Source organism: Schistocerca gregaria, chromosome 8, assembly GCF_023897955.1.
Source record: "Schistocerca gregaria isolate iqSchGreg1 chromosome 8, iqSchGreg1.2, whole genome shotgun sequence".
NCBI classification, from domain to species: Eukaryota; Metazoa; Arthropoda; class Insecta; order Orthoptera; family Acrididae; genus Schistocerca; species Schistocerca gregaria.
Window position 1 is genome coordinate 384,468,947 of NC_064927.1, and position 13,202 is coordinate 384,482,148.

The 13,202-nt window shown below is 46.1% G+C and overlaps 1 protein-coding gene across 2 annotated transcripts in view; it reads left to right on the forward strand.

The window, feature by feature from the left end:
• LOC126284443 (cytochrome P450 302a1, mitochondrial) overlaps nt 1-13,202 on the forward strand; it is a 208,313-nt gene that overhangs the window by 116,798 nt on the left and 78,313 nt on the right. The window contains exon 2 of one of the 2 annotated variants that reach the window (XM_049983364.1): nt 11,787-11,842. The exons of the other annotated variant lie outside the window; for it this stretch is intronic. The gene's annotated coding sequence lies outside the window, so the exon portion shown is untranslated. The remainder of the gene's footprint in view (nt 1-11,786; nt 11,843-13,202) is intronic. 2 annotated transcript variants of the gene reach the window in all.

Genomic DNA, 13,202 nt, shown 5'->3' on the forward strand with positions numbered 1-13,202 from the left:
AAAAAGGTAGTACTTTGAAAATTTCTCTTCGTTTTCATGTTGATATTTCGCTCTGGCCATTTTTTTAAAATGTCATTGGAATCCTGCTCTGTTTCGATATTCCAAAGAAATTTACGTTTCGGTGCTCTCTAATGCCTCGTATGGACTTGCTCTTAACTGTGGGACATTCCATACAGAGCTTTTCAGATTCATTGGGAGATGGGGCAGCGCATACAGCACCATGTTAACTTTCCGCGAGTGTACTGAATTTCGAAGTCAGATTATTGAAGTGTTAATGCCCATAGGGCCACTGAGTTATGCATTAGCTTACATTTCAGAAAAAAAATATAGTACTTTACGCTCAGTTTTTACAATGCTCTTCACATTGACCTCCACGTAGGAGGTACGTCGAGATTAGTACATGCCTGAATTAGTCGAGGATGGTCCCATCAAATATCTCTCCGACAAGATCCAGTGAGTCATTCAGCGGCACTCGTGTGAAGAGAGACATCACGTCGAAATTTAACATAATGTCAGAGTCCACGATGTGTCGTTGCCTCAGTCGTTGCAGGAAGTCCTCAAAGTTCCGAGTGTGGTGAACACATGTGCCCAAATGTGGTGCCAGCAACTTCTTCAGATGTTTTTCAGGAAACCATTGGACCATTGGAGAACCGCGGACGGAACACCCGAGGAGACGCGGACCGATTACGAAGCGCCCAGCACCATCCAGGCATAAACACTGGACTCGATCCACCCAAGGACCATTTTCGGGTAGCACCTGAAGAATACAGCCAGTTTTGAAATATTGTGCGAGGATGACGCGAACATCCAGCAGAAATCCCGAATATTCAACGTATGAGATATATGATTTACTCACAAAGTTCTGTGGTCGATAGTTAACATAAAACTGTGTTCACAGCTGTTCGTTGTGCCTGGATGATAGGTCATACATCATACGCTAGTGTATTGCTGGTAGTGTAATTGGTAAAGTCGACCGCCAGCCATCGGTGGTACACACCACCCATTGGGAGGGTCTAGCATGAGCCACAGGTAGTACACACTAGCTTGAACATATTAACCTGAACATTGTCTCTTCAGATCTAAGAATATGCCCTTCCAATTCGTTTTTAACCTTGTTGGAAAACACTTTATTGTGGCCAAAAATTTTTACACTACTGGCCAGTAAAATAGGTACACCAAAAAGAAATGCAGATGATAAACAGGTATTCATTGGACAAATATATTATACTAGAACTGACATGTGACTACATTTACACGCAATTTGGGTGCATAGATCCTGAGAAATCAGTACCAAGAACAACCACCTGTGGCCGTAATAACGGCCTTGATACGCCTGGGCATTGTGTCAAACAGAGCTTGGATGGCGTGTACAGGTACAGCTGCCCATGCAGCTTCAACACGATACCACAGTTCATCAAAAGTAGTGACTGGCGTATTGTGACGAGCCAGTTGCTCGGCCACCATTGACCAGACGTTTTCAGTTGGTCAGAGATCTGGAGAATGTGCTGGTAAGGGCAGCAGTCGAATATTTTCTGTATCCAGAAAGGCCCGTACAGGACCTGCAACATGCGGTCGTGCATTATCCTGCTGAAATGTAGGGTTTCGCAGGGATCGAATGAAGGGTAGAGCCACGGGTCGTAACACAATGGAAATGTAACGTCCACTGTACAAAGTGCCGTCGATGCGAATAAGAGGCGAGGTGATACGCCAGTATGGCGATGATGAATACTCGCTTCCAATGTACATTCATCGCGATGTCGCCAAACAAGGATGCGACCATCATGATGCTGTAAACAGAACCTGGATTCATCCGAAAAAATGACGTTTTGCCATTCGTGCACCCAGATTCGTCGTTGTGCACACCATCGCAGGCGCTCCTGTCTGTGATGCAGCGTCAAGGGTAACCGTAGCCATGGTCTCCGATCTGATAGTCCATGCTGCTGCAAAAGTCATCGAACTGTTCGTGCAGATGGTTGTTGTCTTGCAAACGTCTGCATCTGTTGACTCAGGGATCGAGATGTGGCTGCACGATCCGTTACAGCCATGCGGATAAGATGCCTGTCATCTCGACTGCTAGTGATACGAGGCCGTTGGGATCAAGCACGGCGTTTCGTATTACCCTCCTGAACCCACCGATTCCATATTCTGCTAAGAGTCGTTGGATATCAACCAACGCGAGCAGCAATGTCGCAATACGATAAACCGCAATCGCAATAGGCTACAATTCAACCTTTATCAAAGTTGGAAACGTGATGGTACGCATTTCTCCTCCTTACACGAGGCATCACAACAACGTTTTGCCAGGCAACGCCGTCAACTGCTGTTTGTGTATGAGAAATTGGTTGGAAACTTTCCTCATGTCAGCCACCGGCGCCAACCTTTTGTGAATGCTCTGAAAAGCTAATCATTTGCATATCACAGCATCTTCTTCCTGTCGGATTCGCGTCTGTAGCACGTCATCTTCGTAGTGTAGTAATTTTAATTACCAGTAGTGTATATCCTGCTTCAAATTTTCGATTTTATTTTCAGCATGTCCTGTAATTGTTGGCTCGGGCACACTTTACATGCTTCACAAATATTTAATCCATTACCCCCATTTAGATATACTGTTACCGCTAAATACAATTTACCATATCGTTTCTAAACATTATGCTGCACTAATAATGCTAAATGCCCATTATACGAACAAGTTCGTCAAATTATACTGGTATAATATCGAAAACTTACAGTGGTACATTATAGGCAACAGGCGAACTGCTGCAAATAGTCGTCACTATCTCCAGACTAAGATTATTTCATATATATGGTTCAAATGGCTCTGAGCACTATGGGACTTAACATCTATGGGCATCAGTCCCCTAGAACTTAGAACTACTTAAACCTAACTAACCTAAGGACATCACACAACACCCAGTCATATACAGGGTGAGTCACCTAACATTACCGCTGGATATATTTCGTAAACCACATCAAATACTGACGAATCGATTCCACAGACCGAACGTGAGGAGAGGAGCTAGTGTAATTGGTTAATACAAACCGTACAAAACGCACGGAAGTATGTTTTTAACACAAACCTACGTTTTTTTAAATAGAACCCCGTTAGTTTTGTCAGCACATCTGAACATATAAACAACTACGTAATCAGTGCCGTTTGTTGCATTGTAAAATGTTAATTACATCCGGAGATATTGTAACTTAAACTTGACGCTTGAGTACCACTCCTCCGCTGTTCGATCGTGTGTATCGGAGAGCACCGAATTACGTAGGGATCCAAAGGAAACGGTGATGGACCTTAGGTACAGAAGAGACTGGAACAGCACATTACGTCCACATGCTAACACCTTTTTATTGATCTTTTTCACTGACGAACATGTACATTACCATGAGGGGTGAGGTACACGTACACACGTGGTTTCCGTTTTCAATTACGGAGTGGAATAGAGTGTGTCCCGACATGTCAGGCCAATAGCTGTTCAATGTGGTGGCCATCATTTGCTGCACACAACTGCAATCTTTGGCGTAATGAATGTCGTACACGCCGCAGTACATCTGGTGTAATGTCGCCGCAGGCTGCCACAATACGTTGTTTCATATCCTCTGGGGTTGTAGGCACATCACGGTACACATTCTCCTTTAACGTACCCCACAGTAAGAAGTCCAGAGGTGTAAGATCAGGAGAACGGGCTGGCCAATTTATGCGTCCTCCTAGTCCTATGAAACGCCCGTCGAACATCCTGTCAAGGGTCAGCCTAGTGTTAATTGCGGAATGTGCAGATGCACCATCATGCTGACACCACATACGTCGACGCGTTTCCAGTGGGACTTTTCGACCAACGTTGGCAGATCATTCTGTAGAAACGCGATGTATGTTGCAGCTGTTTGGGCCCCTGCAATGAAGTGAGGACCAATGAGGTGGTCGCCAATGATTCCGCACCATACATTTACAGTCCACGGTCGCTGTTGCTCTACCTGTCTGAGCCAGCGAGGATTGTCCACGGACCAGTAATGCATGTTCCGTAGATTCACTGCCCCGTGGTTTGTGAAACCCGCTTCATCGCTAAACAGGTAGAACTGCAACGCATTCTCTGCTATTGCCCATTGACAGAATTGCACTCGATGATGAAAGTCATCACCATGTAATTGCTGATGTAGCGACACATGAAACGGGTGAAAGCGGCGACCATACCTGTTGAATACAGTTGGCGGTAGATGTTTTGCAATGTGCGGCACGTTGGATGCTCTCTGTCCGTGTACCGTTCTGCATACACCCTGCAGGCTTCAGCTGCATTTCGTCGACACTCGCCATGGATGAGTCACTATCACAGACGTCTGGTAACACAGACGAATGCAGAATAACAATAGCAGCAAGCGCTACATGCGGACACTGCGACAGCTAGACCAAACCACAACAGTGCACTACAGCCACACTCGTAAACACGGTCGTCATCGTAAACATGTCCCTGCAGATGGTGCTCGCCGACCGTGGCCCGTGTTTGTTACAACACTCAACTGAACGTCGGAGGTTTCAAGCGTCAACTTTAGGTTACAATATCTCCGGATGTAATTAACATTTTACAATGTAACAAACGGCACTGATTACGTATTTGTTTATATGTTCAGATGTGCTAACAAAACTAACGTGGTTCCATTTAAAAAAACGTAGGTTTGTGTTAAAAAACATACTCCCGTGCATTTTTGTATGGTTTGTATTAAACAATTACACTAGCCCCTCCTCACGTTCGGACTGTGGAATCGGTTCGTCAGTATTTGATGTGGTTTACGAAATATATCCAGCGGTAACGTTAGGTGACTCACCCTGTATATTTACCTATAAATAGAACATTATTTAGGCCCTTACTTTACAACAGTAATTCTCTGCGTCACAAAAACGTACACGAAAACTACAAGAAGATCGACGCTGTCTTCAGACGATCTGTTCCTCAACCCACACAGAAGCCATAGCTGATGATATGGGTCCAGGAACCACGTAGTTCACATGGACCACATTAAATGTTGGTTAGTACGAGATGCACGCAGGAGTGGTACGGATTAAGGGCCGGTACAATAGAGGTAACTCTCCATTATCTCATAAAATCCAGCGGGTAGAAGTGTTTTTGTTGGTCTAATTCTGGAAACTCTAAAAATGGTTCAAATGGCTCTGAGCACTATGGGACTTAACATCTGTGGTCATCAGTCCCCTAGAACTTAGAACTACTTAAATCTAACTAACCTAAGGACATCACACACATCCATGCCCGAGGCAGGATTCGAACCTGCGACCGTAGCAGTAGCGCGGTTCCGGACTGAGCGCCTGAACCACTAGACCACCGCGGCCGGCAATCTGGAAACTCTATTCGCCAATAACAATTCGTCAATAACAAAGTTTGTTCAATTCACACTACAACTTATTTTGTATTATTTCATTTTCTTACGTAATGAATCTACATAAGTAGGCGAGCTGCTCTTCTTTGTACCTTTGACATTTTTGTCCAGTTCTCAGATATTTGTCACTAAATTAGAATACTGCCGCAGCACACACTAATTTAACAACCGAAGCCCTTGTGTTCTTCAGACAGTGTTCGCATGCTAACGACTTGGCGCAGAAGTCTGGATTTTCTGCCGCATATAGAGCAACAATTGGGTTTCATATCTGTACCATTGATTTGCACTTGACACTGCCCCTGGATTTCAAATTTGAATTAGTTAACCGCACATTTAATTTTTGCTACTCGGGTGTGAGCGTCTGTTTTTTGATCTGATGTCTGAATTCCTTCCTTCATTGCCTTTGGTGCATCATTTCTATTATCATTGGCAGCTGCGGCTCTGGGAGGGGTGGGGGGCGGCAAACTGGCGTGTCTACCCTAGGCAGCAAATTCATATTCTTGAACAAAAAAAACCTCTTTCACAAAGTGCCTAGCATCCAGCGCAAATTGGTCTATCGATTATTCACATGATTTTGAAACACATCCCAGTTGGTTTTTAAATATATTTGAACACATTATATGTTCAGTTTTGAACGAATCATAGGTTGATTTTTGAATGCGTGCATAGTGATCGTGATGTCTCTGTCAGGGGGATACCCGTCGCACCTAGAAATAAAGACTTTCACGCAAACAAAAGGGGACGGGTCTATACAAGCTGAGCCAAATAAACCCGAGCAGGTGAATGCCAATCGCTATTTGTTTATATAGTTGATTGCGTCTGCGAATGATCAGCTTTGTTATAATTATTAGCGAAATCCATAGATTCAGACTACCAGAATGGAAATAAATGAGTGACAGGAATAACACCTAAGAAAGATTACACTTTACCTTCTTGGTGCATCCAAGGAAATGAAATTTTGACAGAAAATTTTTGTCATATCGCTACACTACTAGGGATCAGTTGCACAGTCCACAGCCAGCTCATTTTTCCTTCCTAGGCTACATTTCCTTTAACCTGCCCCTCCCCCCTATCCTTGTTCTTTCCCCGCTGCCCCCTCCTTCCCCTCTCTCGGTGTTCTAATATATGTCGACCTAGCTATCCACATGGTTCCCTGTAGTGCTTGCAATTTTGTTCCTCCTGCCTGTTCTCTTTCATCCTTTTTGACGTTGAGGTCGCTGTTTGAGGTTTGACCTCCACTTCCAAATTTTCTGTTTTTAATGTGTACCATTTGGTACAGTACTCCCTCCCTAGCGTCTACGGCGTGGGCTCCTCCCCCCCCCCCCCCTTCCTTCGCCACCGTAGGCCCCCTCCACCCCTCTAGTAGCATCCGAACTCCCAGCAAAGGCCGCTGTGCCAGGAGGCCCTTGCTGTGGCTGGATGGCGCACATGGGGAGAGGACCTGATCAGAATGGGTGGTATCAGGGTGGATGCTTGATACGTGAAGCGTATCAAGCTGCACAAATCTGGCCATTCTCAATTGGCCGTCTCCCTGAATGGTGAAGGATAATTGAATGCTGCTTCGTATGACCTGGCAACCTTCTCTTCCCTGGCTAAACCATGGAAGGAGGGCCAGGCTCATCGTCTTGGGGTGAAACACTTTCCCTGCTACCTCGTCTGTATTAGGGCGGACGGGGACACATTAACTGCCACAAATCCATTGTTTTTTGTGGAGAATGTTGAGGGCAAGTCTGGTGGAGTCTCTCAGTAAGATGAGGTCGGGCTCCCTGTTGATCAAAGCTTCTTCTGCTGTTCAATCTGCAGTTCTTAATACTTGTGATCGTCTTGGTAATGTTTCAAAATCCATTACTCTTCAAAAACCTCTAAACATGGTCCAGGAGTGATTTTTCATAGGGACCTCATCCTGCAAAGTGATGAGGAACGCTGGGCTAATCTGGAGTGATGTGGCGTTCATTTTGTTTGACGTGTGCAGAAGGGTCATAAAGACAAATTTCACCTTCATTCTGGCTTTCGAGGGGGCTACCCTCCCAAAGAAGGTCAAAGTTATGTGCTACATATTGACGTGAAGCCACATGTCCCACCACCCTTGAGGTGTTTTCGGTGTTTGCATTTTGGGCATATATCTTCCCTCTGTACAGTAGAACCTCTGTATGGTTACTGTAGACATCCATTCCACGAGGGAAGCCCTTGCGTCCTGCCTGTGTGTGTCAATTGTCATGATCGCCAGTCTCCTCACTCTCCAGATTACCCGGCTTACAAAGAGAGAAAAAAATATCCACGAGTATAAGTCACTGGACTCCCTGTCTGATGCTGAGGCTCGCCAAAAATATGAGAGAATCCATCTGGTGTCACTTTCTTCAACTTTTGCCTCTGTTACATTCCTTCCCCCTCCTACCTCTTCCTTAACCCAGCCACATCCCCCTCTCCCCTCCTCCTCCCCTGCAATTCCCATTCCCTCTACTCTGGGAGCTGCTCCCCCTCCCTGGATGAAGAAGTGGCCCCTTCTTCAGCACCTGTTGGTGAGGGGACTCCCCTGTAACCCCTCTTCCTGGTGTTTCTCAGGCTAGAAGCCTGTTACCACTGCTTGGCCATAAGACACACTATCTATGTGTCCCAATGTCGCCCACTCTATTCCCGTTATAGGTCTTGCAGAAGTCTGTACCCCCTCTGTGCCTTGCCCTCCTCCACCTCTGAAAGAGAAGCAGCAGCAGTAGCAGAAGAAGAAGAAGAAGAAGAAACTTAAGTCCCAAGACAGGCGCACCCCCTCCTCTCCCCCCCCCCCCCCCCAGTGCCCCAGAAGTGCCATCTCACTACCAGAGTCTAACATTTTATTTATTGATGTTACCTCATCCTTGCTGGGGATGACCATTACCGCATCCTTGCTGGGGACGACCACTGACTGACACGACATCTCCTCAGCTTCTTTATGTCTAACTTGGACTCTCTCCACACTATAACCCGTTTCCTCCTGCGTTCTGTCTTGTTCTACAAGAAACGCACCTCGATGATGACCACTCTCCAACATTTTGTGGCTGTCAGGCAGTTTTTCGGAACTGTTCTGGCCCTGGGATAGCATCTGGAAGGGTTTGCAATTTGGCTCACTCCAGTGTCATTAGTGACTCGATCTCCCTCCATATCAGCCTGGAAGCAATAATGGTTAGAGTGCATATAACTTTGTCAATCACTCTTTGCAATGTCTACCTTAATACACACCAAGTCCTGCCCCCGTTTCTCTTCCTTGCGGACTTCAGTGCACACCACTCCCTCTGGAGGAATGACAGTTCAGTGGGTAGGGGTCTCCTAATTGACCAACTCATTACAGACATTGATTTATGTCTCCTCAGTGACGGTTCCCCTACCCACTTCATTGCCACTCAAGGCACGTTTACTGTTTTTGATCTCACGATCTCCTCCCCTCCCTGAATTGGTCACCCCATGATGATCTTAGTGGCAGTGATCATATCGTTCCCCTGCCGCCGCCAGGCAGACAGGCCCCCTTGCTGGGCATTCTGCAGGGCCAGTTTACATTTATATACGTCTGCCGTGCACTTAGACACCTCTCTCTCGAATTGCATTGATGTGGTCGTGCAAGACACCTCTGCCACTATTCTTCATGCTGCTGGCACTGCTGTTCCCCTATCCACAGGGCCCCTTGGTCATCGACTTGTACCATGGTGGATCAAGGATGTAGAAGTCGCTGTCCAAGACTGACAACGGGCACTACAGTGATTTAAACGATACCTTTCACTGACGAACCCCCTCGCTTTTGTCTCCTTGCTAGGGCTCATTACCTTATTATCTAGAGTAAAAAGAAATGCTGGGAGCGCTATGTTTCCTCCCTGGAGACGTATGCCTTTTCCTCACAGGTCTGGTCCAAGCTCTGTAGCCTTCTGGGCTGCCAGCGACAGTGAACTGGCAACACATTTTGCGACATCATCGGCATCCACTTTCTATCCTGTTACTTTTCTCTGGCAGAAACGCCAACTTGAACATACCCCTTCTGTTTCAATCCCTACCACACTGAATCCTATAATGAACCTTCACTCAATTCTCAAAGCTCTTCACATAACATGGCACCAGGCCCAGATTCCATCCAGAAATAGATGACCCAAGACGTTACCCAGAGGCAATATCTACTCAAGATCTTTAACCGCATTTGGCTCACTTGTGCTTTACTGTCAAAATAGCGAGCCAGTATAGTTATTCCCATCCTTTAGCCCAGGAACAACCTAACATCTATCAACAGCTACCACCCGATTAGCGTGACGAACGTACTTTGTAAACTGCTTGAGAGAATGGTTAGCTTCTGATTATGTTGGGTATTCACATCTCAGGGCCTTTTGTCCCCATTCAGTATGGCTTCTGGGAGGGATGATCTCCAACTGACCATGTACTCAGACTGCAAACAGCAATCTGACAGGCTTTTTCTAACCACCATCACCTTGTTACAGACTTCTTTGAACTACATAAGGCACACAACATGGCTTGGTGCCATTACATTTTAGTTACCCTCCATGACTGAGGCTTTAGTGGCCGCCTTCCAATTTTTTCCGCTAGTTTTTATTTCATTGGCACTTCTTGGTTTGAATAGGCACTTCACTGAGCACCCCTCAGATTCAGGAGAACGGTATCCCACAGGGTTCCATGTTAAGTGCCACACTCTTCCTCATACCCATCAATGGTCTTGAAACTTCTGTTGGGTACGTGGTTGCTCCAGCATTGTATATCGACGATTTTTGCATCTAGTGCAGCTCCCACTCGGTAGCATCTGCTGAGCACCGGCTCCAAGACGTCATCTGATGGGCTTCTGTGTGGACTGTCTCCCATGGCTTCCAGTTTTCTCCCTCCAAAATGCAAGCTATACATTTTCGTCATGGACCCACAATACACCCCCCATCCAGAACTTCATGTAGGCGACCAGCTTCTAGATGTTGTAGCACAGTCTCGTTTCTTGGGCGTTATTTTTGATAAAAAGCTGACATGTCTGCCTCATATTCACCACCTGAAGACTACATGCATGTGGAAGCTTAATACTCTCCACCTCCTGGCCCACAAGTCTTGGGGTCCAGACCATGTACTCTTCTCCATCTTTACCATGCTGAATCTTGTCCAGACTAGATTATGATAGTCAAGTTTATGGCTCAGTGGCTCCTTCCACTCTGAAAATACTTGATCCTGTTCACCATTGTGGGGTGCATCTGGCTATTGGTGCCTTTCGCACTAGTCCCATTGACAGTCTCCTCACAGAAGAGGGGATTCTCCCTCTACAAATACAATGGAGCCAACTCCTAGTTTCTTATGCAATCGCCATTCGCCGTTTTGCTGACCATCCTGTGTACCTTGTCATCTTTGCAGACGAGGGATGTCTCCCTCCTGATAACCGTCCACAGGTGGGATTGCCAGTTGGAATGTGCCTTACTTCTCTCTTTCGGGATCTCCATCTCCACTCACTGGAATGAGCCCTGTGTATTCTACCCCCCTCCCCCCACCTTGGATGGTGCCTAGACCATGTATTAGAACCGACCTATTCCAGGGTCCTAAGGTCTCTGTTGCCCCTGTGGTCTTCCAGCATTTTGTATGTTCCATCCTTGCAGAGTTCCAGGGTGCCACCATCTTCTACATGGCTGATTCTAAGATGATAGGTAAGGAAGTATACGCTTTCACATCTCCTAGTGGCTTAGAACGCCAATTATTGCTGGGATCTTGTAGTGTGTTTCCAGCAGAGCTGCTATCCATTTACAGGACCCTCCTTTTTGTTACTCAGACCTCCATCCACAGTGTTTTAATATAGACTGAGTCAATGAGCAGCCTGCAGGCTGTCAACTGAGGCTACTCTCGCCACCCTTTGGTTTCTGCTATCCACGACCTTCTCTCTGCCTTTGGCCATGCCGCCTGCTCAGTTGTCTTTCTCTGGGACCCTAGACATGTGGATATCCCAGGGATTGAACTGGCTGACTGTTTGACTAGAGAAGCAGATATTTACCCCCCCCCCATTCCCTTTCATGATTCCAGCTGTCAGTATGTGGATCTGTGCCAAATTTCCCTTTGCCCAAAAGTGGAACAACATCTGGTGCACTTGTGCTCTCAGTAATAAACTCCACACAGTCAAGGAGTCTTCTGCAGGTTGGTGGTCTTCCTTGCGATCTTTTTGGAAGAGTCCACTGTCTTATGCCGTCTATGCATTGGTCATAGCAGACTCACTATTGTTTCCTCTTGCGTAACAAACCACCCCTACAATGTGGTTGTGAAGCCAGAATGATGGTATCTAATATATTGATCTTCTTTTGGCCCTTTGTACTAAGTCTAGTCGTTCAGATTCCTTAATTTTAATATTAGCAGATGATTCATTGGTAACTGAACTGATCCTCTGTTTTCTCCATGCAAGTGGTTTTTATTTTCAGATATAAGGTTTTCCTTCACTCCTGGAGCTGGAGCAGGGGCAGGGTGGTTGTACGAGGTGAGTCAAATGAAAGCCATAAATCTGTAAAAACAAATCGAAATTTCGCGCCGTTATCCTGTAAGTTGGTAAGCGTGCTATAAACAGCGTGCAGAATGGCGTGTAGGTGGCAGCATAGTGCAGATGCACACATACCGTCGCAATATCGGTATAAAGATGGCCGCCCCACTTGCGATTTGCACCAGGGAAGAACAGCGTTCTGTTATTCGGTTTTTTGCGTAGTGAAGGTGTGAAATCTATGGAAATTCATCGAAGATGAAGGTTCAGTACGGTGATGCACGTTTGGCACAGCAGCAAGTCTATGAATGGAGTAGGAAGTTTGCAAATGGTGTGACTTCAGTGGAAGACGCTCCTCGCCCAGCTCAGGTACAACGAGATGTGACTCCACAGAACATTGCAGCAGTTGAAGCCATAGTGAAAGAAAACCGCCGAGTGACACTGAATGACGTTGTAGCATGTTTACAGATTAGTCATGGGTCAGCACACCACATTGTGCATGATGTGCCTCAGTTTAACAAAGTGTCTGCAAGATGATTGCCACGGCTGCTGACTCGAGAAATGAGAGAATGACGTACTGATGCTTGTCAAGAACTTCTTCGGCGCTTTGAAAGAGAAGGTGGTGGCTTCCTTGCAAGAATCGTTACTGGGGACATAACCGGGGTTCACTTCCACCAACCGGAAACGAAGGGAGCGACCAAGGGATGGCGCCATTCCTCATCGCCAAAACCAATGAAGTTTCGAACAGAACCATCAGTAGGGAAGGTTATGCTGACTCTCTTTTGGGACGAAAAAGGCGTCATTCTGGAGCATTACATGCCTAGAGGGACCACTGTCACCATTGCATCACACACAGATCTCCTAAAAAATCATCTGCGGCCTGCAATCAAATCAAAGCGACCTGGATTGCTGTCAGCAGGTGTCCTTTTGCAACATGACAATGCAAGGTCTCACACTGCCTGTATAACAGTTGCAACAATCACAGACGTGCATTTTGAGTGTCTTCCTCATCCACCATACTCACCAGACCTTGCCCCAAGTGATTTCCATATGTTTGGGCCACTCAAAGACGCAATGTGAAGAAAGAAGTTCCATTCTCATGAAGACGTACGCCACGCGGTGCATGAGTGGTTGCGCAGACTACCAAAAGAATTTTTTTCTAAAGGAATTTATGCACTTTGTAAGCGCTGGAGGACTTGCATTGAGCATGGGGGAGATTATGTTGAAAAGTGATACAGCTTTGTACCACTTCTGCACAATAAATAATATTTTAAAAAACATTTAAGGTTTTCGTTTGACTCACTCTCGTAGTTGGAGCCCCTCTTTATGTTTTCTCCCTCTGGGACCCATGGCCACTCCACTT